Below are 27,018 nucleotides of genomic sequence, written 5' to 3' on the forward strand. Positions count from 1 at the left end.
CCACGCCAATCAAGCTGTTGTGAAGCATGAAGGCAAATGTATTTTTGATTGCGATCATAACCCAATTTTTCTTGCTGGGTTCTGATGCTTGATAGATATGGGTAAATTTTTTTGTTGGTGCAGTGAGGTTCAGCAGGATTTTTAAAGTGTGTCTCTTGCACACATATGATGTCACTGTTGGATTCATGGGCTGTGCATCATAGGGAGGCTCTCTTTGCGGGATGATTCAGCCCTTTGGCGTTGAGCGACGGGAATTTAGGCATCTTGTTTTGTGATGTAAGATACCATATAAAGTAAGGTTTTTACTCACAGTTGTGTGGAAGTGAGCTTCTATTCAGTATGATCAGATGGTTGATGTCTTCTGGTCAGTATTCTTCGAGTGCTCTCGGAGGTAGAAAAAAAAATGTGGGTAAAAGGGAAAACAATAAGTTGAAGATGAGATAAGCATATCAGTGAGAATAAAGTAAGCAGGAACAAAGCAACAGATGATAGCAGCCAATTGTAACTGGGACTGCTGTGTAACTATGGGGTGTAAGTTTGTGGAGCAATTTGCAATGAGCAGGGCATCCAACCGGAGGTATTGTTACGTGATCTTGTTTGAGTCCACTAATCAGATAGGATTTAGTGCTTACCAGCATGGATTGCATTGGAGGGTTGGGTGTTCTTTCCTGCGATTGGGTTGTGCTGACCTAGACGGGTCAGGAATAATACCCCAAATGTTTAGAAGCTTGAGGCTCTCATCCACTGTGGATATATTGTGTTTAACTCAATTTTTATTGATTTTGATTTTAGTAGGAAAACCCCATTGGTAAGGGATTTTGTGGTTGTTGAGCGGTTTGGTAATGGTGTTTAGTTGTCGCCTCAGTTGGCGTGTATGTTACGAGAGATCCGTGTATAGTTGGAGGTTGGCGTATGGTGCTGGGAGTTGGCCAAGATGTCTTACCTTGAGTAGAAGTTGGTCTTTGGCGTGAAAAAAAATGTATTCCCATCAGAACATTGCGAGGAAATTCCATGGGGAGGTGTGGTGGTTTGGGGAGGCAGTGAATACAATCTATTATAGTTTCCATGGATGAAAGATCAGGCAATAGCATGGAAATGAGCTTTCTGGCATATGTATTATGATCATGCGGCACGACGGTCTCAGGTACATCTCTAATCTTTACATTATTACGATGCAAACTTGTCCTCGAGGTCTGCCATTTTGGCTCTCATCCACTGTTGTTCTTCCTGGGTATGTTCATATGCATCTACTAGATTGTTAACCATTTCAGTCATATCCTTTATTTGACTTTCAATATGGTGAATTTTCTGCACCATGTAGTGCATTTGTGAGGAGAATTTGGTAAACATGGAGGCAATGTCATTATGAAGAGAGCTCTGAAGAGAGATGAGCATCTCTTTCATGGTGGTGTGTAATACAGGCTGATTTGTAGTGAGGAAGGCTGCTCTGGGGGATGGATGAGCTGGGATGAGATCAGATACAGGGCTCACCTCATGACCGGTTCGATCTGAATCCAGTTGCATCCCGATATTGTTGGGCTGTTACTGGCAGATGATGATAGGAAGGAAGGAGAGGCATTTAAGGATTTATCCTGCATGGATATTTCCAGTCCCCCAGCATCAGAAAGGTCTGTGAAAGACGCTTCTGGTCTGTGTGCAGGGCTGCGGGTGCCATCTTGGATTCCTGTGTCCAGTGGCTGTAAGAAGAAATCTGTCACTTTCTTTGGCTGATGGTAGTTTTTCCTCTTGTGGGTCAGGCTGGACATTCTGCGGGTGTAATCCGGTTTGCTGGTGTTCTGAGTAGAAGCGGTAAGCTATCTGAATAGCTGCAATGCTGTGTGGTAGTCCGGTTGGTGCAGGAGCTGAGAAGTCATATGTCCATCTTGCTCAGCGGTTAGCCACGTCACTCTGGGAAACATTATTTGATAGATAAGTAGTGCATTCCATATACAACTATATAGATCAGACCAAAATAAGGGACAAATGAGGAGGACAGAGTGACTTTGTTCTAAATGAGGGACAGTCCCTCAAAATCAGGGACAGTTGGGAGCTATGATGCTGGCAACTGACGTATGCTTATGTACTTGTTGTTTAGCCCCTTGGTGGATTTTAGGATCAATAGATGTCTTCACATGTCAGCCTCCCTGGCCATTCATTATAAATTGCCAGCCCCCATAAATATACAGAAACATAGTTCCAAACTATATTAAAGGTAGACATTTTTATTTTTTACAGGCATGAATTTTTTTAAATCATGTACAGATATAAGGATGTGTAATAAATACTATTTACACAGTTCATTATCTTGCTCCCTCCTGTCTTACTCTATGAAACTTGTCATAAAGGTGGATATATGTTTTAATTTCAAAGGGCAATTAAAGTCACAGCTTGAATTGTCTTTTCTATCAGAGGCTCTTTATTGCTGAGTTACAGAATATACATAAAGTAACTCTAGGGTGCATGATTAAAGAGCAACTGTAGGTGACACGTAAGATCAATCAGCCAACCGCAAACATTGTCTAGGTGGTTTTACAGCCGAATGTTACTACAGCTGTAGTATTACCAAGCCTACTGAATCAAATAGAGTTTTAGAAGTGTTACTGAGCAGGATTACAGCTTCTTGTCACATAACGCTATGCTAAACAATTTGCTTCTTTGAAAAGAGAGTGGAGCTCAGAACAACCAAACAAACTGACTTGCATTTTTATAGGCTAGAATTAAAATGTAAGATATCCCAAAAAAAATCTTTTAAAATTTTTCATGTACCAAAATGTTTTTTATTAAAACATCAAATCACATAAATAAGTGGGTGCAAATGTATGCGGAATAGATTGAAAAAAACTTCAGGTGGAGAAAATGTTACAGTATACCCATGCAGCGGTATAAACGCACACAATAGAAACGTACGCAGAATGAAAGACTGTCTGAGACAACATTAGCATAGAGGCAAACATTTAAATGCTAGGGGTTGAATAATATTGCCCTGTGATTTACAGCCATAGGCCACATGTATCCGTGATTGATTAATGTGCTTAGCTTATGCATCAAATGACATTAGTCATAGAAGAGGCTCACATGGCTATAGGTGTTATTAAAGAGATTGGCATGGGAATGAGTTACCATGGGCAAAATAGACCCCAGAAAAGAGGATGAAAAGGCAAAAGAGAAGGACAGAGAGGAAAAACTAAAAACTAGGAAACAAAATGGTAGTTTATTTTTAATATGTGATAAAATAATCTAGTGCCATAGTGCTTGATTTTTCAACATAGTACCAATAATGTAACAGATACACAATTATAAAGAATGACATTTTATTTTTATTTTTTTAACTGATGACAGGTACATAAAAATTAATCTCAGGTCTCACTCTCATGTTCCATGTACCTCAGCAAAGCACTCACCAGGCTGGTTGTAAACTGGTTCAGCTACATGAGCCAATGGCTAAACAATCACAGTGTTCTGTAACATCCATACTAAAGCCTCATACACACAATCGGACTTTGTACAATCTTTCCCGTGGACTTTTGTACAAAGGGTATTGGCCGTAAGTTTGTATTGCATACACACGATCTGACTTTTTAGGCAACAAACACGAAGGTAGTGACGTTTCAACGTACCGACAACACTTTAAAAGAGGACATTCAATTACTCCAGCGTCACCTTTGGTCAACTTATGTATTGTTGTCTGATCTTTTGCATTGGTTCTGAGCATGCGTGTTTGTACTTTGTACAAAAGTCCGATGGTTTGGTGTACACATGATCGGACTTTGCTCCATCGGACTTATGTTGTCAAAAAGTTTGTCCATTCGCACAGCCAACAAAAGTCTGATGAAAACCGAAAAAGTTTGTCCGATGGAGCGTACACACGGTCGGATGTTGCCTCAAAACAAATAATTTGCATGTTTGTTGTTAAAAAGTCTGATCGTGTGCCTTTAGACTCCAGTTGCAGCTCTACTCCAAATACAGAAAGTGGTTGTAAACCTCAGACATGGTTTATGAACAAAGCATATCCCTCTATACTGTGTACCACTACCTGCCTCAATTAAAAGCACTTAAGGCCCGTACACACGATCGGACTTTTTGACAACAAACATGCAAATTAGCTGTTTTGGAGCAACATCCGACCGTGTTTACGCTCCATCGGACAAACTTTTTCCATTTTCATCTGACTTTTGTTGGCTGTGTGAACGGACACACTTTTTGCCAACATAAGTCCAATGGAGCAAAGTCCGATCGTGTGTACACAAAAGCATCGGACTTTTGTACAAGGTACAATCACGCATGCTCAGAACCAATGCAAAAGATCAGACAACAATACAGAAGTTGACCAAAGGTGGTGCTGGAGTAATTGAACGCCCTCTTTTTAAGTGTCATCAGTACGTTGAAACGTCACTACGTTCGTGTTTGTTGCCTAAAAAGTCTGATCATGTGTATGTAATAAAAACTTTTGGACTACACCCTTTGTACAAAAGTCCACAGGAAAGTTTGTACAAAGTCCGATCGTGTGTCTGAGGCTTAAGTGTCATTTCTGTCTGCTGCTTTGTTTCTCTGCTATCAGCATTACACACTTCTGAAAAGGTTTCCTGACATCAATAGAAAAGGTGATAGGAGAGCGACCTCCAGCAGTTTGAGAGCCTCAACTCTTTTCCTGTGAGTTGTGTGAAATGGGTGTTTCTCTTCCCTCCAATCAGCTCTCAGAGCTTTCCTCACTGAGCTCTGCACAGTGTAATTTCAGCTCTCCGCCCCCTTTTTTCTGAACTCTCAGACAAGCTTATAAATTCAGCGCTTTGACGTAGAGAAGAGAAGACTGCAGATAGACAGACACTCATGTAGGAGTATTTGTTTAATCTCTGTGTATCACCTGAGGAGAGTCCCCATGTAAATTTAAGGCTTTGTAGCAAATAAAAGTGTTGCTCTTGTTTCATCAGTTCCTGGCTCCAAAATATGCAATGAACCTTTTATTTTTAAAGCAAATCTTTGGTTTCACTTTACACTTTGCTCCATTCATTTTTTGCGATCATGACATGGAAGACCAGGAGGTAGCAGATGAAACATCATGCAACCCATTTTAGTTGGAACAATGGTACCATCTTTTCTTTGTATATGAACATCTTTCAGGTTGTAGCTTTGCAATTGATAGTGGGGTATACAGTGACATCGGGGCATGGCAGTTTTACCATAACAATGTCAGGGACATCTTTTTAACACCAACAAAAATCTGAAGGAGCAGATTTTAGGAGACTGGTAGAGACACCCACGTATCTTTATAGCCACGCAGCATCAGAAGCGACTGAAAGAATAAATACAGTATCAGATGACACAACTGCTGCTGGAAAACAATGGTTTCAGCTGCCTCTGTTCCTTTCTGTGCCGCTCAGATAATATGACATACAGCTTTCACACACCATAGAGGAGGGGGACTGCAATACTCACGGATGACAATGTAACCTGATTGTAAAGCTTTTAAGATAGGGAGATATGATTGTATGTGATAAATTGATGCATAGAAATAATAAAAGAAAATGGATGCCAGGGGCAGCCATCATTTTGAGGACCAGGGGCTGTAATAGAATTGTATTGTGACTGTCTGCATTGCTTTTGCGGCTAAAATATTGACAGCGACACCCTGTCTAGGACTGCTGAGAATTTGATCAGAATACTTTATGTCACATAAAGATGATTGTGTATTCCTTGTACCTAGGAACATCCTTTATCACAAGCCTAGATGGAAATATCAGCTGCCCCTTGAGCAGGGGGCAAAAGTCTAGTCATTGGTATTGTCTGTAGGTTCTGATCTTTTCCCCATTAATGATTTACCATGTCTTGTTCTGCACTGTGTGTAGGGAGGTGACCATCTTGCTATGAGCAGAGCTTTGCTACTGTATGCCAGAGCTGTCCTTCTACTGACTGGTGATCTGATGACTGGTGGGGGAATATTTAAGAAGCAGTAGTAGAGTTGGAGGAAACACAGATCCACAGAATGAATTAGGCAGAAGAAGGGAGATCCTTGCAGGTCACCAGGCCCAGCTTTCTCTCCAGCAAAGGGAACATTGAGCAGCTCAGGAGTGACACCACTAAGTTTTACTTTAAAGACCAACTCCATCTTTTGCAACATGTTACACCCATATTTACTGCTATTATGTAACATGTTGCTATACACTGCACCCCTAGAAATCCTCTCCCCTGTAAAACCTTGCAGGCGTTCTTCTCCCCCATATCCACTGTGACTTTTATTAGTTTATTTTGGAATGTCAAGTGCCCTCTTGCGCCCATGGTGGCAGTGGGCAGAATGCTGAGGTAGTGACATGAACATCATTTTCAGCAACCACCTGCTGTGAGCCCAGGCCAGAGTGATGAAGTGCTCCCAAGGAATTTGTCTATGATGACACAGCTTCACAGGAAGCGGTTTAAAAAATCCTGGGTGTCACACATCACGGCCTATTTCCTTAGGATAATATAACAAATTATAAAATTTACTTGGTGGAAACGCAAACCACGAATATCTAGAGAAACCTTATTTCTTCCCAAAATCCATTGTGGCCTAGGATTTCCAAACATTTCATTATATTATAAAGCCACTCAACTAGCACAATCCATAACATATCACTCTAACTGATTCTCCTGCGGGTTACCATTGAAGCAGTAGATTGTGACACAATATTTTATGGTTACATCCCATAGATTGTAAAACTTAAAAAAAAAAAAACAATCACCAAACATTCTCTAGCTATCTGGGATAGACTCAAAAACTCTCTGCAATCCAAACATAATCCACTTCTATCTTTTCTCAAAAACCCAGCTTTCTATCCAGCATGGACTTATCCCAGATCTTTTCGGGCTTGGTCCAAAGCAGGTATAACATGTTTACATCACATGATCCTAAATACAACAATCTGTCCCTTCTCAGACTTATGCAAGTCTTTTGGGCTTCCCCAATCAGAAATATTTTGTTACCATCAAATTAATAACTTTTGTATTTCTTTCCTAAGCATTGAGGACTCTGTAGATGATTTTACTAAGTTTGAAAATATATGCATGAAAGGCCCTCATGCCAGAGGTCTCATATCAACAATATACTCAACATTGCTAGCTAAATCAGATGTTAAATTACCTATCTTATGTGGTGAAATGGGGAAAAAGATCTTGATCGAATGAAAGATAAAACAGAATGGTCTGCAATCTGGTCCAACATCAAATCTTTTTCTCCTAATGTGACAGATATTGAAACCACCTACAAGGTACTCCCACGCTGGTATTTGGTTCCATATACCATAACATATACACATGTGGTGGAATAGTTTTATTATAAAAAAATTACGGAAAAAGTTTTTTTACTCGCTTCAGGAATGTTTGAAATAATGATACCAAACCCAGAAATTGCACTTTCAAATATTAAACCTGATTACATGACTCTTAACCACTTCCCACCCGGCCAATGCACAAATACGGCCGGGTGGGAGCCGTCTACTCCTGATAGGCCGTTCAGGAACGTCCTTCAAGAGTAGCGGGATCGTGCGCGCGCGTGCTCGCGCAGCGGCGCGATCCCGATGTGCTCGTGTCACCTGGACACGGCACATCTCAGATCGGCAGGAGGGCTCTGTGATTGGCCCTCCTGATCACATGACGGCCGTGTCCAATCACGGCCGTCATGTGATGTAAACAAACAGCCGGTTGCTAGGCAATCGGCTCTCCTCTCCTCACACGGAAGTCACCGCTGAGGAGAGGAGAGCAGAACGCTGCAGCCGGCTGATGATCAGTGAGTATGGGCTGCTTTTTACAGCTTTTTACTCACTGATCATCAGTGTAGTGTAAACACACAACACACCACACAGTACAAACACAGTCCCCACATATGTCCCCAAAACACACATGTCCCCAAAACATACATGTCCCCAAATAATAAAAACACATGTCCCTAATAATAAAAACATGTCCCCCACATATGTCCCACTAAAATCACATGTCCCAATGATTATCTGCACACATATGTACGTGATCACCTGCACACATATGTACATGATCATTTGCGTACATATGTCCGTGATCACACAAACCAATTATTATACACTTAACGGAATTTTTTTTACCAAAAACATGTAGCAGAATAAATTTTGGCTTAAATTTATGACAAAATTTGATTTTATTGGATTTCTTTTCAAATATAAAAAAGAAAATATTGTTTTTTTTCCAAATTTCCGCTATTTTTGCGCTTATATCGCAAAAAAAAAAAAACGGAGTCGTGAATAAATAACACCAAAATAAAGCTCTATTTGTGCGAACAAAATGATAACAATTTCATTTGGGTACAGTGTAGCATGACCGCGCAATTGTCACTGAAAGCGCTAGAGCGCTGAAAGCTGAAAATTGGGCTGGGAAGGAAGGGGGTGAAAGTGCCCTGTATTGTAGTGGTTAAACAATTCACACTATTCATACAACTTATGATGGGCACAAAACAGACAATAACTAAAGCATGGAAAACTCCTGTACTAAACATAGCAGAAACCAAGCACAGAATGAATCGGCCATTGTTGCATCCAAAAATGGAAGCCCTAGGTAAAGAAAATCTGATAGGATATGAAGATCTATGGAAACCATGGATCACACATTGTTTACTTATACACTTTGACCACCAGGTACTCCATTCATGTTAAATAAACATTTTTATATGCAAAAATAATAAAGCTATAAGAATAGATTATGCCTCCGGAACACCCCATGCCCTCTGCCCCCCCCCCCCCCACTTTCCTTACCCTTATTTTCTTTATTTTTCCTTCTCTTCCTTATTTCTCTATTACTATCATTTCATAAGGTACCTAACAGCAACAGGTGATGTTGAATATATTTAAAATATCACACTCAGTAGTTTGATACATATACTTTATTCAAATGTTTAACACACATAAGAACTCAGACACAAATTGATAATGATCCTCTAAATATTAATGTAAGCTAATATTGAAACAGTCTGAAAACTCTTGATTTTTTATAAAAAGGGAACGTATCTAACATTAATTTTACCATCTGTGTGTTATATTAATACAATGCCATAACCTGCTTCTTTATTTTACATGTAACTACTAAAATACCTTTAATTGATACATTATACTTGTTACCATATGTTGATCTTTCAATAAAAACCTTTGAACAAGGAAAACTCCTGGGTGTTATTCAGTCTGGAGGAGGAGATATGGTGGAACTCAGGTAAGTAAGTCCGAGGGGGGAGCACATACTGAGTAATGCAGCAAAAACTGTTCTTCTTATGCTAGGAAATACTGAAGTATTTATGATTTACGTATGTTTGTTATGTAGAATAATGGAAGTCCTGTCCTGTCCTGTCGTTTCCTTGAAATGTTTATCACTAAAATGTGTGCCTATTTTCCCATCTCTGAAAGTTGTAAGCTCAGTGTAATCTTTATTAGTTTGACTCCTTCAGATTTTTTTATTTTTATAGCATACACTATCTTGAATGTGCATCCAGCTCTACAGAAGAGAGCAAAGCGGCTGCATATTATCACAGGTAATGAAGGATTCATTGATTGTATGTTTGCCATAAGCCTCCCCTCAATAACAGCTCCAAAAATCAATCACATGTAACGGCATGTGTAATTGAATACCCTGTTTGATTGCCCCGCAGAGGCCAGGGTAGGCGGGTGGACCTGATAGAGAAACCACTTCTCATGCACCCTTTATGGTGAAGGCACAGCGCAAAGATTTAGAGCACCCGTGTTCTTGGTATATCCTTCTCATCAAGCATTCACACAGAAGTTAGAGTGTCCTTGGGAATTCATTGATTATTCCTAGAATACTTTTTGTGTAATAAACTACAATCTAGCAATTGCTCAGTCTTTGACTTTTCATTTTTGTAACCCCCCCCCCCCCCCCCGTTACTGTGGAGTTTATGTCTGCAGACTACTAAATGCTGGTTTTCATTATGGGAAATGAGTTGCACTTAGGAACAGAGGCTGTAGGATCTGAATGATATTTTTTTGTTGATATGTATTATTATGTTATCTATCTATCTATCTATCTATCTATCTATCTATCTATCTATCTATCTATCTATCTATCTATCTATCTATCTATCCCAATAGAAGTAGGCTGTGTTCAGTTGGGTGTTGGATATAGAAGAGTGGAATGATGGCTAGATAAATCAATCTATCTATCTATCTATCTATCTATCTATCTTCTAAAGAGGTAGGCTGTGATCAGATGTGTGCTGGATATAGAAAACTGGAGAGATGGATAGATAAACGTGTTTATCTTTCTATCTACAGGATTTGATTTTCTTTGTAGATCTATCTATCTATCTATCTATCTATCTATCTATCTATCTATCTATCTATCTATCTATCTATCTATCTATCTATCTATCGGTTTCTACTGGGTTCATATTGGCGCTGGATATGGAAGAGTGGCAGAAGATTAAGATTGGTTTTAGAGTAATGTCCTACAAACATATGCCCAGGTTGCTTCTTCCAATTAATATTTGAATCCTCTCTCGTCTGGAAAATCAGTCAAGGCAAACGACCAGCTGTATTCGATGCCTGTATTCTAACACTGGCACTGCAACCCCCACTGCCTGCATGTACACTGAGCCAGCTGAGTACGCTTATCTGCTCCAGCCTTTTGTATTTTAGCTTCCACATTAAGATAGCTATTCTTCCTTTGTTATACAATGTTGGGGAGATTTTGCTGTTGGTGGTCCCAGAGAATGTAGAGCAAATCAACAAGTTTTCTTTAATGCCCCCCAGCTCAGAAGCACATACGGGAGGGAGCTGAGAACTGATTGTCGGGTCACATGCAGGACTGTTTTATATTTGCTCTTGATGGCTTTACAGAGTGGCAGCGAAAGGGAAGTATGCACCCCGACTGAGAAGGTCATTAAACCAAACCTTTTGCTTTTTCCTGCATGGGCAAAGCACAGGTTTGCTTTAAGAAACCATTAAATTATTCACCCTATGAGCATTGATTCATGACTGAATCGTCTGTTGAATTTTTAAATATGTATTGTAGGTACATGAATTATTATTTTCTGAGGCTTATTGTTTCTTTTTACCATATATTTAATGTAAAGGTTTTTTTTTTTTTTTTTTCCTATACTATAAGCAGTCAACAAAACCTGACTGAAGACTTACATCTCCTAATTAGGACACAACAGGTTGTTCAAAAATCTAAACACTGAAGGACATCTCAAACTGTGTACAAAGAATAGATAGGGATGTAAACCGCAATGCAGTACATCCGCTTCCATCTGTGGATGGATTTGTGCAAATAAAGCTGCAAGTATTTGTATCGTGTTCTCGGAGCTTCTGTCCTTGCTCACTGCACTCATCCGTCAGTCTCTGGTGAAATAACATATGGATTGTTATCTGAGACAACTTTGCATTTCTACAGCTGAGAAGCTCGAAAAAGCCCCGCTGAATCGTCATTCCAGCTGAAGAGTAGCTTTTGGTTAATAATAAACTAAACTTATCCCAAACTCTGGTTAAACATGACAGTGTTGTATTGGAACTACCTTAACGGCACAGCTTTTGTGCTAGTTTTCACTCTGGTATTCATCTTCCGTATGTGACTGTCCTGCTCACTAAATATCTATAGCTGTCATGGTCCACTCCTTCTGAATGGCCCCAAAGTGTTCAGTGTGTAGGCCACTGTGTTCCCTGGTTTTAGCACCTTTCCAAGCTTAGTGAACCTCACCCACACGCAGGACCACAGAGGTCTGACTTCGAAGCATTTCATGTTAACAGTACACAGATTGGACTCTATAGGGTTGATTTACTAAAGGCAAATAGACTGTGCATCTTTCAAGTGCTGTTGCACTAATTTTCCCTTAGATCTTAGAAAATGTGGTAAAGCTTTGCTGATTTCCATCATTCACTCATATGCAGCACAATCATCTAGGGGACTTGACTTTTCTTTGTTGAAGTTAAAGGAAGACAGTTATATCACCTCCCTCTTCCTTTGATTTGCCACAAACAAGTAGACTGATCAGTTCATTTCTCTTGTCAGCACATGTGAATGTAACACACCCAATTGGCCCTAAACCCTGTACCCCTCTTTCCCTAATTGCCGCTGTACATGGGATTGCAAGATGCTGACCATCAACTCAATTTCCAATATTTATAATAGGTGCATTTAAAACATAATTAATTAAAAAAATTTAAGAAATACTTAGCCACATCCACTGGTATTTTTGAATATATGACCACATTTCAATGGCTTTATTTTCCTGGATAACATTTCATGTTCACTGAATTTGCCTTACATGGCATGACTGGCTTTCACTCACAGCACTCCACCGAAACTGCCCTAGTAAAACTCACTAACAATCTACTAACTACTAAAACCAAAGGCACTACTCCATAATCTTACTACTTGACTTCTCTGCAACCTTTAATACTGTTGACCACCTGCTACTTCTCAAAAAAACGCCACTCCCTTGACTTCCAAGTTCCTGCTCTTTCCTAGTTCTCATTCTATCTATCACAACACTCCTTCAATGTTACCTATAACTCTGTCTCCTCCTTTCCACTTCCTGTGTGGGTTATAAGGCTCTATTCTACACCTACTCTCTTGGTCACTTAATAACCTCCCACAACTTCCAATACCATATGCCGATGACACCCAGATCTACCTCTCTACACCTCACACCTTCAGTCTTCTCTCGCTTTACTTACTGCCATATCAACATAGATGTCACAACACTTCCTTAAACAAAATCTCTGTAAAACTGAGCTGATAATATTCCCTCCCACTTATGCCCTCCTTTATGACTTTTCCATCAAGATCAACAATACAGCTATCAATCCCTCCCCTCACACCAGAGTACTAGGTGTAATCCTGATCTGTCTATTTGGCCCCAAATCCAATCGCTGTCTACCTTTTACACTTTTGAAGGTCCTGGAGCACCAGGACAATGGAAACACCCCAAAAATTACCCCATTTCGGAAAGTAAACACCACAACATATATTCTATGAGGCATAATGAGTCTTTTAAAAATGTCATTTTTTTCTCTCAGATTTTTGGAAAATGCGTAAAGCAAATGAAAACACATTTTTTTTACACAAAGTTATCCATTTATAAGATATTTCTAACACATAACATGTACATAGCAAAAATTATGCTCCAAAATATATTCTGCTACTCCTCCTGATTATGGCGATAACACATGTGTGAGTCTTTTACACAGCCTGACCACATACAGGGGCCCAGCATGCAAGGAGCATCATCAGGTATTCTAGGGACACACTGATGTGGCATTGATGTGGCATGATTGATCACTGATGTGGCATGAATGATCACTGATATGGCATGGATGTGGCATGGATGATCACTGATGTGGCATGGATGTGGCACAATTGATCACTGATGTGGCATGGATGATCACTGATATGGCATGGATGTGGCACGGATGATCACTGATGTGGCATGGATGTGGCACGGATGATCACTGATGTGGCACAGATGAGCCATGGATGGGGATGGATGAGCCAGGGATGGAGCATGGATGAGCATGAATGGGGATGGATGAGCCAGGGATGGAGCATGAATGTGGATGGATGAACCAGTGATGGCGCATGGATGAGCATGAATGAGGATGGATGAGCCAGGAATGGAGCATGGATGAGCATGAATGAGGATGGATGAGCCAAGGATGGAGCATGGATAAGTATGAATGTGTATGGATGAGTCAGGGATGGAGGATTAATGATTATGAATGTGAATGTATGAGCCAGGTATGGAGCATGAATGTGGATGGATGAGCCAGGGATGGAGCAAGGATGAGCATGATTGGGGATAGATGAGATAGGGATGGAGCATGGATGAACATGAATGTGGATGGATGAGCCAGGGATGGAGCATTAGTGATTATGAATGTGATTGAATGAGCCAGGTATGGAGCATGAATGTGGATGGATGAGCCAGGGATGGAGCAAGGATGAGCATGAATGTGGATGGATGAGATAGGGATGGATCGTGAATGAGGATGGATTAACCGGAGATGGAGCATGGATGAGCATGAATGTGGATGGATGAGCCAGGGATGGACCATGGATGTGGATGGATGAGCCAGGGATGGAGCATGGATTTGGATGGATGAGCCAGGGATGGAACATGGATGAGCACGAATCTGGATGAATGAGCCAGGGATGTAGCATGGATATGAATGGGTGAGCCAGGGAGGCAGCATGAATGTGGACGGATGAGCCAGGAATGAATGAATGAATGAATGAAATACTTATATAGCGCACAATGCGAACTGAATCGCCTCTAGGCGCTGTGGCGAGCTTTGATCATCTGCTAAAAGAGGAAGGTCTTGAGTTTTTTCCTAAAAGCCAGGTGATTTTCTTCCAGGCGGATGTTGATTGGTAGAGCATTCCATAGCCGAGGCCCTTGGACAGCGAATCTCCGATCACCCTTGGATTTATACCGGGCTTTGGGCACGAGGAGGAGGTTTTTGTTGGCTGATCGAAGACTGCGGCTTGGTGTGTAATGATTTATTTTCTCCATTAGGTATTGAGGAGCTTCTCTATGCACGCATTTGTGGGTGAGGCAAAGGGTCTTGAACGTGATCCGATTTTTTACGGTTAGCCAATGTAAGCTCCTCAGTGAAGGAGAAATGGATTCCCAGGGTTTTTTTCCTGTTATCAGCCTTGCCGCTGTGTTTTGGATCAGTTGTAATCGCGCAAGTTGATATTGTGGTAATCCTATGTAAAGCGAGTTTGCGTAGTCCAGTCGTGAATTAATGATTGTTCCAACTACCACTGCTTTGTCATTCTTTGGGATAAAAGGGATGAGTCTGCGAAGCATGCGCAGCAGATGGTGAGATCGACTGACTACTGCTCCTATTTGCGCATCCATTGACATTTGTGCGTCTAAAATAACCCCGGGACTCTTCGCTTTGGTCTTTGGGGAGATAGTCTGCCCAAAGACGGTTGGTGGAGACCAGGAGGTTTTGGTTGCGGCCTTATGATTTTGGTGTAAGATAAAAAGCTCTGTCTTTGATTGGTTCAGCTGGAGGGAGTTGGTGGTCATCCAGTCCTCTATTGATTTGAGGCAGTTTTCAAGTTGTTGTTGGTGATCTTTTTTTCCATTGATCCGGAAATAAAGTTGCGTGTCGTCAGCGTAAGAGTGGAAGCAGAGATCTGAGCATCTGATGATTTGAAGGAGTGGGCGAATGTAAATGTTGAAGAGAACGGGTGACAACGGAGAGCCTTGAGGGACTCCGCAGGTGACTGCCCGAGTTTCGGACATTCGGACAGGAATGGAGCCTGAATGTGGATAGATGAGCCAGGGATAGAGAATTGGAGTGATTATGTGGTAAAGGGCTGCTGTCATTGGTGCTTTACCCAGCTCCGAGACCCGACAGTCATGGACATTCCCGGTGCACACCATAGGGGGCATGCAGGAGCACAATTATGGGAGGATGTTATAGTATACCCTCCCAGAATTATCCGACCATGTTGTAGCCGTCATGTGGCTAAGGCTGTCCCCAAACAAAATCAACATCACTTTTGCCCCACAAATAGAGCTTTCTTTTGGTGGAATTTGATCACCTCTGCGGTTTTAATTTTTTGCAATAAAAACAAAAAAAGAGCAACAATTTTGAAGAAAATAAAAAAATAGATATTTTTTACTGTTTGCTATAATAGATATCCAAAACAAAAATAAAAACAAACTGTATAAATGTCACTGGCAGGGAAGGGGTTCACACTAGGGAAGGATCAAGGGGTTAAATGTGTTCCCTCATGTGTGTTCTAACTGTGGGGGGATGGGACTGCTTGGAGGAGGAGACCGATCGCTGTTCCTAATCTTTAGGAGCAGCAGATCTGTCTCTCCTCTGACATAACAGAGATCTGTCTGTTCACATTGACAGATCTCCGTTCTGTCTCTGTCAGGAGCAATCGCGGGTAGTGCATCAGCTCCTGCAAATTTGACTCCTGCGTCGCGCCGCGCGTGCGCGCACCCCCTATAGCTCTTAAAGCGGTTGACGTACCATGACGGCGATTTGCCTAGGGGAGCCAACCTGCCGCAGTATGACTGTGGCGGCTGGCCCTTAAGTGCTTAATCTGGTTCCCGATCACATTTCAGTGTCTCATAAAGTACGGAAAGCAATATGCAAGTTGATCCTCTGTCTCTGTCTAACTATGTGGAACATGTGCTCTGATGCCACTGGCCGCTTACCTGTTAAGAATCTGAATGAGCGACCCATTTTTTTTCCTAGGAAAAATCTACTTTAAGCCCTTGTACACACGGTCGGAGATTCCGACAACCAAATTCTCAGACGGATTAATTCCGGAAGAGGTCCGGAAGTGATGTTGCATACACATGGTCGGACAAAGTTGTCAGAAAATCCGATTGTACATAACGTGATGACATTATTTCGTTAGGACGGGACTACGTTCAGGCTAGTAGCCAATAGCTTTGGTCTAGGAATTTGATCTGAACATGCGTGGCACTTTGTCCGTCGGAGTAGGCTACACATGATCGGAGTATGTCTGATCGGAGCATTTTGTCGGAAAATTTTACCGGCAAATTGGAAAAGTTGGTCCGTCGGATATTCCGATGGAAACAGTCCGATGGGGACCACACACAGTCAGAATATCCAACAAAACGGTCCGATAGGACACATTCCGTTAGAATCTCCGACCGTGTGTACAAGGGCTAAAAGATGTAGCAATGCATTGTGGCATTTAATATATTTTTTTTAATTGGCTGGGGGATTGTGTACATGGGCCGTGTTGACCTGTGTTTTTCTTGTTTTTGAAACGCATATCAAGTGCAGGTCAGCAGATTGCCATATCAGCATGTGCTTCTCCGAAAGCAGCATTCCCTGCATTACAATCTAAACAGGTCAGCCTTTTGCCAAGTGCATGCGCTTGATCTGGGTGGCATTTGAATGTAGAAGACTTTGACAGTAAAGCACATGTGTACCCAAGCCCTATGCATGGCACAGAATGAACATGAAAAAGGCTGGAGAATCTTTGCAAACCATCACAATCATATGGCAATCTCTAAATCTTAGTATCCTTTTCTATTTTGTGTGAGGAATGAGTCCAGTTCTTTTTTTAAAACGGTCTGGAGGGGGGCTATTTGGTTGAAAGCTTAGGCGCTTGATCTGGGTGGCAATCGATTGTAAAATTCTGTGTTTGACAACAAAGTGTAGGCAGAGAATGAACATGAAAAAGACTGGAGAATCTCTGCAAACTATCGCAATCTTACAGTAAATCTATTCTGTAGTAGGTTGTTATGGAAATGAAGGTTAGAAGAGTTATTATCATCATGAATAAATCCAAAACGGTATTGTTCCTATAAATCCATTATATCACAAAGAATAAGCTTTAATACTAGCTTTCAACCTAATAGCCCCCCTCTAGATTTAAACAAAAAGAGCTGGGATCATTTCTAAATGCACAAAATAGAAATGGATACTAACATTTAGAGGTAATAACACCAGGGGTAGTTGATCTTGGGAATATCCTATTGCCTCCTGGGGGATCAGAAAGGAATTTGTCCCCCTGCTGGAGCAAATTGGATCATGCTTTATTGTGTTTTTTTTTTTTTTTTCATTCCTAAGGCTGGATTCACACCTATGCATTTTTGGTGCTTTTTGCATTTTGCAGTCGATTTAACATGGTTTCCTATGGAACTCGTTCTGTAGTGCAAATCTACAAAATGCAAAAAGCACTAAAAATACATAGGTGTGAATCCAGCCTTAGGATCAACTGTGGATATAGGATTGTGTATGTGGAGGTTTTCCATTTTTTATTCTATTGGTTAAACTAAATGGCATTTTTCAACCTATGTAGCTATGTAAGTTAAAAAAAATGGCTGCTCTATTTTTTGTAATCACATGACATATCTAAGTAGACACTGCTCTTTTCTGTACGGTCTCACTGGTCATGTTGATAAGTGTGGCTTTTTCCCTCTAAATTGTGACTGTTTCAAGTGCTTGAAGGTCTATGCGACAGTCAGTCTAGTATTTTTCGCTAGAGGATAAAGCGCCATAATAGCCTCGTGTGGCCTCTTACTGTGCCGGTCGGAATCTGCTTGAGTGTCCTTGGCTAGTAATTTCCACCCTAATCCTTGCAGGTATGGAGCATATCGAGTGCATTGTGCGTGCGCTCTAGGGTGTAGAGAAAATGGTACAGTGTTCAGAAACACATTCTCTTTCTGCATCCCTCTGCCGTTCTGACTGGGAGAAGATTAATAGTGTTTTATTCATGATAAATGCCGGTTTGCCAGTGTAGCCTTACTCATTCTCCTGTAAGCATCTGTTCCCTCTGCAAACATCTGGCCACGGGTGATAAAAAGCAAAGGAGCGCAGAGACAGAACCTGCATCAAACAGATGAGATCCTCGCAGAATGAAAAAGAGCCTGACCATGGCTTCTTAAAGAAAAACTAAGATGTTGCTTCTGGCACACATAATTCAGCCATAGAGATTATTTTCCTACAGCCTTTGCCCTTACAAAAATACTGCCAATGTGGAATTTCATACCGGAGCATTTCACATTCAAGTGACCTTTGTATTGGTTTAGGGGGGTGTTAAAGGGGTTGGGGCAACTGAAAATTTGTTCTAGGTACTAGGTAATATAATGTCACAATATCGGAGAAAATAAAAGTTAATAACAATGATACTGTATGGTAGAAAGCCACAGAGGAATGAGATGGGGCTAGAAACTAAGCACCAAGACGGAAATCCTGTCCCTTGACTATTCTGATTTGCTGATTTGACGTCAAGAAAATTTTCCCTGCTATTCTTTTCTTTAGTTGAGAGACCAAAATAGGACACCCCCAAAATCCTGTGGAATAAAAGGCCTCTATTATTTAAAGTATAACTAAGGGCAAAACCTTTTTTTCTTTCGTTTTGGGTAGAGTGCAGAGGGATTAGAACGTCTGTCAGTTTTTATTGCTGCATGAACCCCATTGAGAAGATTCTCCCTCTCTATTTTTTCCTGTTTACCATTATCATTGATGGTGAAAGTAAAAGAAAATCCCCACATTTTGGGTGGTCACCAGAAAAGTAATAGAGGGAAAATCTAGCACTAGCTCTGGTGACCTGGAGGTCCCCAAGAAATTCCCTTAATTTGCAGGGATTTCCTCTCACTTCCTGTTGTGGGACAGGAAGTGAAGGGAAATCTCTGTAATGGGACATAGATGGCGAAAAAAATCTAACAGGGGCTATAACCCTCCCTTACCCAAAAAGAAAGTTTTGTCTACAGTTCTACTGTAGGTGAAATTGTGAAAATTGTAATATTCATATGCATGTGTGTTTTTTCAATTTGCCACCCCCAACAGTAGTTCATGCAGTGATTATCACCTGTGAAGTGACAGGGAACCAGGTATTTACATTTTAAAAAATGTATTAAAGAACAAATATAAAACATAAGTTTAAAAACAAGAACTTTAAAATATAATTGTCCCTAAAAAAAGCTACAACATCCCAGATATCATAGGGGCTGAGGTACAGAACAGAATATGTGGGCAGAGCATGGAGAGACCCCAGAAAAACAAGGAGAATGGAGGACCGCAGAATGTATGGAGCTTATTGCAAATATAAAGGGTGTATGGGGAATGCATGGAGTGTGCTGCGAGTATAGGGGGTGTATGGGAAATTCATGGAGTGTGCTGCGAGTATAGGGGTGTATGAAAAACTCATGGAGTGTGCTGTGAGTATAGGGTGTGTATTGGAAATGCATGGAGTGCGCTGCGAGTATAAGGGGAGTATGTAGAATGCATGGAGTGTGTTGTAAGTATTGGGGAAGTAAGGGGAATGCATGGAACATGCTGTGAGTATAGGGGGGAGTATGGAGAATGCATGAAGTGTCCTACGAGTATAGGGGAGAGGATGGGGAATACGTGGAGTGTGCTGCGAGTATAGGGGGGAGTATGGAGAATGCATGGAGTGTGCTGCGAGTAGGGGAGAGTATGGGGAATGCATGGCGTGTGCTGCAAGTATAGGGGGTTATGAAAAATGCATGGAGTGTGCTGTGAGTATAGGGAAGAATATGGGGAATAAGTGGAGTGTGCTGCGAGTATAGATGGGGGGGGGGGCGTATGGAGAATGCATGAAGTGTGCTGCAAATATAGGGAAGAGTATGGTATGTGCTGTGAGTATAGGGGGTGTATGGGGAATGCATGGAGCATGCTTATATTAGATAATTTTCTACAGTTTTTTTAAATGTTGAAGTTTTATTTTATTTTTTTATTTTTTTGAGGAGTGCAAGTAGCTGGTCTTTCCTGGGGCACAGAATAGTCTATCACCAGCCCTGAATATATATGTATATCTGTCAATATGTACAGTAGTTCCTGTTGCCAGAGGAAGCAAGGGAAGATGAGATTTGATTTCGGATTCAATGTTGTAAACTTTGAGGATGAACTTATCCACAGTTCCTGCAGTTAGAGAGGTCAATGAGGGCTTATGTTAACGTTAATTTACTTGTTGTACATATCTAAGAAAATATTTGAATGTCCATATCTTAGCCACAGGTTCATAAAAAAAAATATATATTCATAAAATCTGATCTCCATTAATTTTGAGGAAAATGCTATTTAAATTTGTATTTTTATTTTGTAACTGTGGGATCTTTCTGTTTCCTTCAGCCTCATTTTCTGCTCTTTTAATAGAATTAATTCCATGATTCACAGCAAGTCCCACACAATACTGAGTCCCATTCTGGTTTTATATCTTTTAATTACTTTTCTTTTCTGGTGCTAATGGTCATATGCAGAATTTCCTGCTCTGCTCTCCGTATCTTTTGATGCTAACTGTGAAGTGACTCGACCCAGGCCAAAGGTAGTAGCGAATGTAGACCTTTATTCTTTGACATGACGAATGGGCTCTTTCTCAGTATAAAATCAAATGTTTAGATTAATAAAATCTCTGCATGGAGAGATTATGGGGAAATAAAGACTTCCATTGATCGACTTATCCAACAGACAAGAACAGATTTAATGGACAAAGAACAGTCATTTTACTGAAGCCAGATCAAAGATAGATGATCTCGTTTGCAGAGGACTGACGCGTCCTCAGGCTAGCTAGAGTCAGAGTTCTGCAAATAGTAGGAAACATGAACTTTGCTGGTTGCAGATCTATAGGTCTGACACAGCAGGGGGCATGTTGGACCTCTGCAGTGAGAAAACAGCTTTCCCACAGAGAGCAAGGGCCAGGTGGCAGACTTTCTTTACTCAAGCTGTGGCTACTTTATAAAGAAAACTGGAAGACAATGAACACCTTTTGATGCACATGGGATGTAGTTAGCTGATTTCAATCTAATTGGGCTTTAAATGGTTACAAAGGAAAAACTATGACTCCAGACAAAGCTTTTCTTGTTTCTACTTTGGATAGAGTAGGGAATGGTAAAAAAAAACTCTTGAAGTTCTAATTGTTATCTGAGACCTTGTTGCTTGTTGGGGACAGTTCCCCCAACTTCCTGTCCCTGTGACAAGATGTGAAGAATAATCTCCAGCAGCAACACATACAGCAATGAAAAAAGCTCTCGGGGGATTGAGCCTTCCCCTACTCTACTGTTTTTCTGTTCATTTCCAGTCCTGTTGACATATTGTCACCAGGACAAGAAGCAAAGCAAATTCTCCCCAACAGGGCTACAGAGGTTGGGGATGGAGCTATATCTTAAATTTAGGAATATACACTAGGACAAAACCATGAATATCTATGCAAGATTTAAATGTACTGCCCCTAGTTGTAGATTCCACACACCCCCCTAGTGCAACCCTTCCTGTTTTGCTATAACAGTGTAAAAGTTTGCAACAGTCTTTTTCTATATGAGAGATATTTAGGATAAGTATCTCATGTAAAGCTTAGCATGTACGTAGTTGCTTGGTTACATCTCCACTATATCACCTAGTTCCTGGTCCATTAACATAAACCATCTAGGTTCAGTCTAAAATGCAATCTCAAAGCCCTTTAGTATACCATCTGCTGGGGGAGAGATAGCCTTCCAAAGCCATGTTCCATGGAGTTCGTATCCAGGCAATGGTCATTAGTACATACCAGTACTGAAATCACTGACATTACAGAAATGCATTTTTCTATGTAGCAAAGGAAGAGGTGGCCATTAGCAAAGTGTCATAAATATAGACTAAATCCACCCTTTTATTAATCATGTATGGCATCAACTCTTTAAAGTTTAAAATCATATTCATTTTTTTGCAAATATTTCCAGAATTACATTCTAATAAAAAGTAATACTGGGCCCACTAAGACACATAAAAGTCTGCAATGTGCAGAATAGCAAACAGAAATCACCTGTCATAATTCGGACCACACTAAGCTGCTGAAACCGTTGATTAAACAGAGTTCTTGGAGTTTAAAAGTGATCTGACATTCCTTATATCTTCTGAATTCTACTTATTTTAATTGGTTGACAATATCTGGTGAAGAAATACCACTGTAATGGTCAAAGTAAAATAGAACGTTTACAGAAATCACAAATAAACTCATTACACATCACTTGGACACTCCTTCTATGGATGTGGCCAGCCTCATTAATTTTGATTCTGTTCTGTTGGAATTCATGTGATGATGAAAGCAGCAAAAAAAAAGGATATAGTGCATATTTAAAGCGGATTTCCGCCAAACAAAAAAATTTAAAGTGAGCAGCTACATAGAAAAAACATGAAGCAAGTGCATTGGGAGGATACCCCCTTGGATTTTAAATGGCAGAAAAAAGTAATAGAGAGTAAATAAGAATAAAAAGGCATACAAAAAATAGAAAAAATATTATAAGATATAAAGACAGTTCACTTGTATAGTATGGACAATACACCAATGAATCAACATCAGTAGAACATACAGATTTATACCACCCAGAGCTAGTAATCCAAAATACAGCTCAAATTAAATTGAGTTCAGTTTGGGATTTGTAGCATACATCCCAACATGTTTCGGAAAATCGCATTGGAACATATTTTTTCCTTCATCAGGGTAGGTTTACAGTTGGGTATATTATTTTCTTGTCTGTAACACAAATATATATGTGTGAATGTTATCTTTAACTTTTTATACCATATTCAAGAGTAGCAAGGTCAAAGGTACTTACATGTACTTATTTCATTGAGGATTAAAGGGATAAATACAGAGGAGACGGATACATGCTGGTTGCATGAGTCCACATACACCTGACATAGAGAGTTGTTTGTGTGTCCATAGGCCGGTTGCTGGGACGCATTCACAAGAGAAGCCTGGTTTTACCAACAGTGATCAAAGTTTGTCACTGTGGGGACAATCATGGCAGGGAGACAATTTAGACAGACCCCCTCTTGTCGGGGAATAATAAAGGAAGGGAAAAGGGTAATGGCAGACAAATGGACAAAAAAACATGTCCATATAATGCCTGTTGTAGCGGTAGTAATTACCTCAAGTTAGAGCTGAATGCACTGCTAACATCAAGGGGGCAGCCAGTGAATTTGTACAGACTAGCTGAGTGTCAGCATCTATATAGCTGGCCTCACTGGCATGAGCCAGTCAGATTTGCCCATTCCGCCTAATCAGTCGCATGTCATGTAGCTGATTGTGGAGATCAGGACATCTCTCTGACAGGGGGGACGCGCGGCGTGATGATGTCACGGCGGGAAAACACTCCCCACTTGTCAAGGAAACAATGGCGATGTAGGCAGGCTTCTCCTAATGCAATGGGGCTGGGGCAGAGACAAAAAAAAGTTTGTCATCCGCCCACCCTGCGCCAGTGGAGCTTACCTGCCGGGTGTCTGTGTACAGGCAGAACGGCATGGAAGAGGGGCTGGAAGCCACCTAGTGGGAAAAAAAGAATTGTAGCAGACAGCATGTTTACATAAAAGAAGGAACAAAAGGAATACATATATACAATATTGTATTGCATGTAACATATTATTAGGCATCAGATGTTGAAAACATATAGCTAATCATGGTGATAGAACACTATCCAAGAGGAAAAGACATGACCATGTTGGAACATGTCAAAAGCTAATGGTATAGAGAGAAAAAGGGGGGAAAAGGACACCAAAAAAGAAGAGTTTTAAGATATTTGTTTTAACATTGGAAGTAAGCAGCTACAAATACTGCAGATGACTTTTAATATATGGACACTTACCTGCCCAAAGCATCTGCAATGTCCTCACCCGAAGCTGATCTGTCCCTCGGCTAATGGGTGTATCCCCAGGCACCTCCGATAAGGGAATCAGGAAGTGGAGCCTTGCGGCTTCACAACCTGGTTCCCTACTGCGCATGTGCGAGTCATGCTGCACGATCTCACTGGTCCCTGTTGTCTTCTGGGACCTGTGTGTCTCCCAGAAGACAGTGGGGGGATGGAGGAGGAGCCGGAAATGGCAGATACTGCAGCGATCTATGCCTGGAAGTGGAAGCAGACACCTGGATTATACAGCTATCTGCTCAGCCCTCCCCCTAAAAGGTGTCAAATGTGACACCGGCGGGGGAGGAATCCGAAAAGCAGAAGTTCCATTTTTGGGTGAAACTCCACTTTAAGTAATCAGGGAGAAGTTTGACTCCCAGTCTCTCTCTCTCTCTCTCTCCCTCTCTCTCTCCATCTTTTGTAAACTTTGGGGAAGTTAGAGCACGTTGCTTCAGATACACTTTGTGGTGGCAGTTTTTGGTATTGCCCTGTTAGTAAGGGATTTTGATTGTTTAGTTAAAGTGTTTCTAAATGCAGATTTTTTTTTACCCTAATGCATTCGAAAAAATGTCCGTCCCAGTAGTGGTATTGCCCTCTCACCGCCCTATATACTTGCCTGAGTCTTATCACAACACAGCACTGTGCCTATCTGCAGTCGTACTTTTCTCTCTTACTCTCCTTACAGGACACAGAGGCAGCAGCAGGAGCCGTTAGCTCCTGCTGCTGCCAATCAGATCCTGTGAGAAGGGAGTGGGGGGCTGAGCTGCACTGTGTGTTTCTATAGACGCATAGAGCCTGGCCCGACATCAAACCCACATGTCTGCCTCCATAGCAAATGTGGCTTGCTATGGGGGCAGACACAGAAAAGAAGGTGAGGACAGCACAATGGGGAACCCCAGAAGAGGAGGGCCAGGGTCACTCTGTGTGATACTATTTCACAGTGCAGGTAAGAATAACATGTTTGTTTATGTAGTAAAAAATAAATAAAAATCAAGCCCTTACAATCGATTTAATTCTGGAAATGGAAAAGTCAACTCTGGAGTCCATACATAAGGTAGTACACAGAGTTTATTTATTAAAAAAAACAAGTGGTCCAGTATAGAGAAGAATGCTAACATATGCTGCTTGCAAAGCCTTACTCATAGTGGGTCTATTGTCAATGGAAATCTCTATTGACCACAGACTAGCTATGATTGTAAAGGTTACTTACTTACCTGCTCTATGCAAGGATTTTGCACAGAGCAACCCAGATCCTCTGGGGGTACCCATGTGGGTGCACTCACGAATCCCGCTGCTGCATCCATTGATACAGACAGCAGGACACAGCCCTGTCCCCCGCTCCCAGGTCACTGGATTTGATTGACAGCAGTCGGAGCCAATTTATCCAATAAGGAAGGAGACAGCAGCTGGAGTGGCTGGGCTCGTGTACATTGCTGGAACAGACAGGCTTAGGTAAGAAAAAGGAGGCTCTGGGGGCATCTGCAGCACAGGTGTTTTTTTTTTCAAAAACTGGAAACTTTACAACCAACCCCTTTAAAGCGGAGGTCCACCCTAAAGTGGACCTCCGCTCATCGGAACCCTCCCCCCCTCCGGCGCCACAATTGGCACCTTTCAGGGGGGAGGGGGGTGCAGATACCTGTACAGTACAGGTATTCTGCACCCACTTCCGGGATAGCTCTCTGCGGAAAGGGGCGTAGATTACGCCCCTTTCTGCAAGTGCCCGCCCCTTTCCGCAAGTGCCCCGCTGCCTGCTGGGAAACACACAGATCCCAGAGGCAGCGGGATTCGCGCATGCACAGTAGGGAACCGGGAAATGAAGCCGAAAGGCTCCATTTCCTGATTCCCATACCCAAGATGGCGGCGGCAGCACCCGACAAGACGATCTAGAGATCGGCTTCGGGTGCCGACATCGCGGGCGCGCTGGACAGGTAAGTGTCACTATTTTAAAAGTCAGCAGCTGCAGTATTTGTAGCTGCTGGCTTTTTAAAAAAAAAAAAAACGCGGAGTCCCGGTGGACTCCCGCTTTAAGGCTGTGCAAGCTGAAATGTGTTGTCTTTCTGCTGTATGCAGGACCATTTGATTGCTAATAAATAAACACTGTGGCTTATATATGGACTCCAGCATTGACTTTTTCAAGTACCAAGTAGATGGGTCTAATGGGAGCACAGCTGGGATACCAACGCCTGCTGCATGATGATAATAGTAAGGGGGTAGAGCTATGCTAATTTATTTGGTAATGCTGGACAAACTAGGATTTTTTTTAATGTCTAGTTTTCATATGGACAATCTATTTAATGTATCTGACATTTGATTTTAAATAAAGTTAGTTATCAGTCTTCCAGTTTGAAACCTGGAAAACTGATGCGTTAACGCTTGCTATTCTTGCAAAGAACCCCCCTTCCTTCCCGCTTGAGCAAAACTGCTATCATTGCACTAAATTCATATATTTTTTACAGATATTTTTGCATATTCCAGTTGCAAGTTCTGACAACTGACCTTTGACTTTATTTTCAATTTCTTCGTTTTTGTCCTTGTAGTAGACACATTCATCTCTTCAATCTATTTTGTATTTAGATGCTCATATTTCTTTTTGACATACTTTTATCCAACATTTATTTGCCTTTTTTAACTACCACCTTCTAAAGTGGCAGAACAGACCTGGGTCTCAGGTTGTCCTGCACAAGGCCAACAACCACATAGCTCAGATTTCCTATCTGAAGTAAAGATTTATGTCTGTACTTGCCTTACTGATCTTTGGTTTCTGTTTTTGGACCTAAATTTTCAAAGCTGTTAAACACATCATAAAATAAAGCAACAGAGGTTAACGACTGAACAAGATGGACAAACCCCTTTGCTTTACGGCCTGTCCAATACTGCTCACAAAG

The 27,018-nt window shown here is 41.3% G+C and overlaps 1 protein-coding gene across 2 annotated transcripts in view; it reads left to right on the forward strand.

The window, feature by feature from the left end:
- SGCD (sarcoglycan delta) overlaps positions 1-27,018 on the forward strand; it is a 1,108,439-nt gene that overhangs the window by 347,225 nt on the left and 734,196 nt on the right. The window lies entirely within an intron of this gene.

Source organism: Lithobates pipiens, unplaced genomic scaffold (genome assembly GCF_037356315.1).
Source record: "Lithobates pipiens isolate NorthernLeopardFrog02 unplaced genomic scaffold, aLitPip1_a1.2 Scaffold_8, whole genome shotgun sequence".
NCBI lineage: Eukaryota > Metazoa > Chordata > Amphibia > Anura > Ranidae > Lithobates > Lithobates pipiens.